This window comes from Schistocerca cancellata, chromosome 6, assembly GCF_023864275.1.
Source record: "Schistocerca cancellata isolate TAMUIC-IGC-003103 chromosome 6, iqSchCanc2.1, whole genome shotgun sequence".
NCBI classification, from domain to species: domain Eukaryota; kingdom Metazoa; phylum Arthropoda; class Insecta; order Orthoptera; family Acrididae; genus Schistocerca; species Schistocerca cancellata.
In genome coordinates this window covers 483,075,717-483,081,716 of record NC_064631.1, presented here as the reverse complement: position 1 = coordinate 483,081,716, position 6,000 = coordinate 483,075,717, and positions in this window count along the sequence as shown.

The window sequence follows — 6,000 nt, the reverse complement described above, 5'->3', positions numbered from 1 at the left end:
GTTAAATGTTTCATAAGATTGCCTTATTAACATGTTAATTTTCAATAATGGCTTTTGCCTCATGATAGCACATTTAGAAAGAAACAAACCAACATAGCTTTCAGTTTGAGAATGCTACTACAATGCTTTTTAGATCTGTAAGGTTGACAGTGGCCCACCAAAACTTGTTAGTGACCAGAAGTCTTTCAACTCCTGCTAATTGAGAACAGTTCAGAACTAAGTTTCCCTATGACCAACTAAAGTTTGACAAACAATACATGAATATGGAAATCTTGATTGCTGAGGAGGCATGCAAGCATGCTAGTTTGCTGTGGCATTCAGGGAACTTAAGTTACAGTGGGGACAGTAGAATGGAGTGCAATTCAATGTAATAAATCACTGGAGGGTGTTAATAATAATGTAACAGATCAAAGAAATTTTGGGCTTGCAGCCATTCTTCATTAAATGCACTCCAAGATATTTCGACTGTGTACCTGCCAGTCTTCCTCAGGTAAGCCAGCAAAGACTGATGGAGATATCTTCCATTCTGCATGATATAGTTTGCCGCAAGTATTCTGTGCATGCATCAAGATCATGGTGACAGATGGACAACACTACCTGGCAACAGTGCCCTCATTGGTGGAACCGCAGAACTCAGTTGTCCTCAGCATTGCTGCTCTATGTGGGTAGTAGTGTAGTCTGCCATCTTCATTTAGAGCAAATTGTAGAAGTGATGGGATTCCATGCATTAGTCAGCTGGTAGCTGCCCTCAAAGTTCATGAGATTTTCTGCCACATGTATTTCCACAAATACTTTAATAATGGAGTACCAAAAAGATGTTGCTGTGGCCAAAATTACTGTTTTATTATACTACATTGAATGTCTGGTGGAGATACAATGTTCAGCAAATAGCAGACTTGTTTGGTTGCAGAAAGCAACTACTGGGTTCTTGGTTGATGCAGCGCCCTTCCATGGTGCGTGTGGTCTGGCCTATGTAAGCCACACCACAATTTCAAAATTTTTTGTAAATTCCAGACTTCCACAATAACAAATTGAATTATCCTTTACAGATCCCCAGTAGATCAGCAACCTTAGATGGTGGGTGGAAAACCACTTTCATCTGAAAATTATGCAGGATACTTGCCATTTTAAATGAAATGTTGCCAACATAGAGAAGAAAAGCTAAAGTTTTTGCTGGTGTGGTCTCATCTTTATCCACTTCCTGATGCTCGGTTTAAACTGATAGTGTCCTGTTAATCTGCCAGGTGAACATCCATTTGCCCTGATCACTGTCCTTAGGTGGGCGAGCTGTTTAGGCAAGCTATCTGCCTCTGAGACCATATTATCTCTGTCTAAAAGTGCATTAAGCACACTCCTAGTGTGATAGGTGATGAAAACTTGATGATTGTAAATACAAATCAGTGTAACTAGGCTTCCAATGAAGTGAATACCCCAGAGCGCCATCATTCTCCCACCTGACCAAAACATCCAGTATTCCAAAATGAACAGGATGTTCTTGCAAATGGAGCTGAGGTGATATGACAATTCATTAACTGGTGTTCTCCATGTGGTCAAAGCATGAAAGTATCAGCCACGTACCTCCAGAATACAGATGGTTAGATTCAAATGTTCTGTTCTTAAAGTCCTCCATAAAAATGATGACCACTAGGAAATGATGGCAGAATCATCAGTCTACTCACAATATTTGTGGTTTAACTTCTAAATTGTTTATTGTTTCCTCAACAGACCATCAAGGTGTCAGGACCGCATGGTTGTGTATCATCAGGAGAGTGTGGTCTTCCTAAAATTCATTAAGACAGTTCTTTACTACCAATCGTAAGTAACACTGATGTCCTCCATGTGTGATTCAGCCAAACTTCTTGCTTCCTTGCTGAGACCTTTTGTGGGCATATGTTCACACCATGTACAAAACTCAGCCAATGTTATCAACAGACTAGGAGTTCTCAGTTTAAATAGTTGTATTCTATTCTTTTCCGTTGTTGCAGGGGCAACAATCTGGATGATTGACTGATCTGGCCTTGTAACACCAACCAAAATGGTGTTGGTGTGCTGGTACTGCGAACGACTGAAAGCAAGGGGAAACTACAGCTGTAATTTTTCCTGAGGGCATGCAGCTTTACTGTATTGTTAAATGATGATGGCATCCTCCTGGGTAAAATATTCTGGAGGTCAAATAGTCCCCTATTCAGATCTCTGAGCGGGGGACTACTCAGGAGGACGTTGTTATCAAGAGAAAGAAAACTGGCGGCTTGGAGCCTGGAATGTCAGATCCATTAATTGGGCAGGTAGGTTAGGAATTTAAAAAGGGAAGTGGATAGGTTAAAGTTAGATATAGTGGGAATTAGTGAAGTTAGGTGGCAGACTTCTGGTCAGGTGAATACAGGGTTATAAATACAAAATCAAATAGGGATAATGCAGGAGTAGGTTTAATAATGAATTTAAAAAAAATAGGAATGTGAGTAAGCTGCTACAAACAGCATAGTGAATGCATTATTGTGGATAAGATACATATGAAGCCCACACCTACCACAGTAGAACAAGTTTATATGCCAACTAGCTCCACAAATGACAAAGAGATTGATGAAACGTATGATGAGATAAAAGAAATTATTCAGATAGTGAAGGGAGATGGAAATTTAATAGTCATGGGTGGCTGGAATTCGATAGTAGGAAAAGGAAGAGAAGGAAATGTAGTAAGTGAATATGGATTGGGGGTAAGGAATGAAAGAGGAAGCCGCCTGGTAGAATTTTGTACAGAGCACAACTTAATCATAGCTAACACTTGGTTCAAGAATCATAAAAGAAGGTGTATACATGGAAGAAGCCTGGAGATACTGGAAGGTTTCAAATAGATTATATAATGGTAAGACAGAGATTTAGGAACCACGTTTTAAATTGTAAGACATTTCCAGGGGCAGATGTGGACTCTGGCCACAATCTATTGGTTATGAACTGTAGATTAAAACTGAAGAAACTGCAAAAAGGTGGGAATTTAAGGAGATGGAACCTGGATAAACTGACCAAACCAGAGGTTGTACAGAGTTTCAGGGAGATAATTAGGGAACGATTGACAAGAATGGGGGAAAGAAATACAGTAGAAGAAGAATGGGTAGCTTTGAGAGATGAAATATTGAAGGCAGCAGAGGACCAAGTAGGTAAAAAGATGAGGGCCAACAGAAATCCTTGGGTAACAGAAGAGATATTGAATTTAATTGATGAAAGGAGAAAATACAAAAATGCAGTAAATAAAGCAGACAAAAAGAAATACAAACGTCTCAAAAATGAGATCGACAGGAAGCACAAAATGGCTAAGCAGGGATGGCTAGAGGACAAATGTAAGGATGTAGAGGTGTATATTACTAGGGGTAAGATAGATACTGTCTACAGGAAAATTAAACAGACCTTTGGAGAAAAGAGAACCACTTGTATGAATATCAAGAGCTCAGATGGAAACGCAGTTCCAGGCAAAGAAGGGAAATCAGAAAGGTGGAAGGAGTATATATAGGGTCTATACAAGGGCGATTTTCTTGAGGACAATATTATGGAAATGGAAGAGAATGTAGATGAAGATGAAATGGGAGATACAATACTACGTGAAGAGTTTGACAGAGCACTGAAAGACCTAAGTCGAAACAAGGCCCCGGGAGTAGACAATATTCCATTATAACTACGGATAGCCTAAGGAGAGCCAGCCCTGACAAAACTATACCATCTGGTGAGCAAGATATGCAAGGCAGGCGACGTACCCTCCTCCTAAGGAGAGCCAGCCCTGACAAAACTATACCATCTGGTGAGCAAGATATGCAAGGCAGGTGACGTACCCTCAGAATTCAAGAAGAATATAATAATTCCAATCCCAAAGAAAGCAGGTGTTGACATATGTGAAAATTACAGAACTATCACTTTAATAAGCCACGGCTGCGAAATACTAAAATGAACTCTTTACAGACAAATGGAAAAACTGGTGGAAGCTGACCTTGGGGAAGATCAGTTTGGACTCCGTAGAAATATTGGAACACGTGAGACAATACTGACCCTATGACTTATCTTAGAAAATAGGTTAAGGAAAGGCAAACCTACGTTTCTAAAATTTGTAGACTTAGAAAAAAAATTTGACAATGTTGACTGGAATACTCTCTTTCAAATTCTGAAGGTGGCAGGGGTAAAATACAGGGAGCAAGGCTACTTACAATTTGTACAGAAACCAGATGGCAGTTATAAGAGTTGAGGGGCTTGAAAGGGAAGCAGTGGTTGGGAATGGAGTAGACAGGTTGTAACCTATCCCTGATGTTATTCAATCTGTATATTGAGCAAGCAGTAAAGCAAACAAAAGAAAAATTCAGAGTAGGAATTAAAATCCATGGAGATGAAATAAAAACTTTGAGGTTTGCCGATCACTTTGTAATTTTGTCAGAGACAGCAAAGGATCTGGAAGAGCAGCTGAACGGAATGGACAGTGTCTTGAAAGGAGTATATAAGATGAACATCAACAAAAGCAAAATGAGGATAATGGAATGTAGATGAATTAAATTGGGTGATGCTGAGGGAATTAGATTAGGAAATGAGATGCTTAAAGTAGTAAAGGAGTTTTGCTATTTGGGGAGCAAAATAACTGATGATGGTCGAAGTAGAGAGGATATAAAATGTAGACTGGCAATGGCAAGGAAAGTGTTACTGAAGAAGAGAAATTTGTTAACACTGAGTATAGATTTAAGTGTCAGGAAGTCACTTCTGTAAGTATTTGTATGGAGTGTAGCCATGTATGGAAGTGAAACATGGATGATAAATAGTTTAGACAAGAAGAGAATAGAAGCTTTCGAAATGTGGTGCTACAGAAGAATGCTGAAGATTAGCTGGGTACATCACATTACTAATGAGGAGGTATTGAATAGAATTGGGGAGAAGAAAAATTTGTGGCACAACTTGACTAGGAGAAGGGATCCCTTGGTAGGACATATTCTGAGGCATCAAGGGATCACCAATTTAATATTGGAGGGTAGCGTGGAGGGTAAAAATTGTTGAGGGAGACCAAGAGATGAATATACTAAACAGATTCAGAAGGATGTAGGTTGCAGTAGGTACTGGGAGATGAAGAAGCTTGCACGGGATAGAATAGCATGCAGAGCTGCATCAAACCAGTCTCTGGACTGAAGACCACAACAACAACAACAACATTCTATCAACAAATATTTAACCAATCACTGGTAGCATGTGTACTACAGTACACAAATTTATTTGATTTGTTATTAAATTTATATTTCACCTGTATCACAGATTAGTGACAAAGACTAAGGTGTTCACTTTTATTAAAGTTACAGCACTGAGTAATCTGTCAATAGCCAGGATGCCACCATACACAATTAACTCATGTTTACATTGCCAGTAATGTGACTCATTTCAACAGAAATGATGCAGTTCATTTACAGAACATGCAATTAACAAATTAATAATGGAATAAGCATGATACTGTTTAATTAGCTTTGATGCAGTATCTCATTTTAGAAAGGTCCCTTTGACAGGTTCTTTGGCACAAATTGGTAATGAGTTTCATGTGTACATCACGGGTTTGTTTCAGCATGTTCTTTCCTCAACTTATTTTATGTTCAATCACGAATATATTGACCAGACTGCAGCCCTCTATCTCCCTGGTGACCAGCATTTAATGGATTACTTTGAGGAGAGAGCACTTGAATCAATGGCCCATAAGCCAACTGTATTTTGGAGGTATGTGTGAAAGTCTATGTAGTATGGTAAAACAACAATTCTGGCTACAGTACATCTTTTTGGGACTACATTATAAAAGAATCCATGGAAATACACTTGGCAGGAAATCTAATGAACTGTGACAGCTGCTACTGGCTGGATGATTCTTTGAATCCTATCATGTCTACAGTTTTCTCTAATCAGTGATGACAGAGTATGCCAGTAGTTGCAGTGAGCAGCAACTTTGATGACAGCTGAGTTCCATCAGTGAGGGAGCTGGTGCCAGGTAGTGTGGTC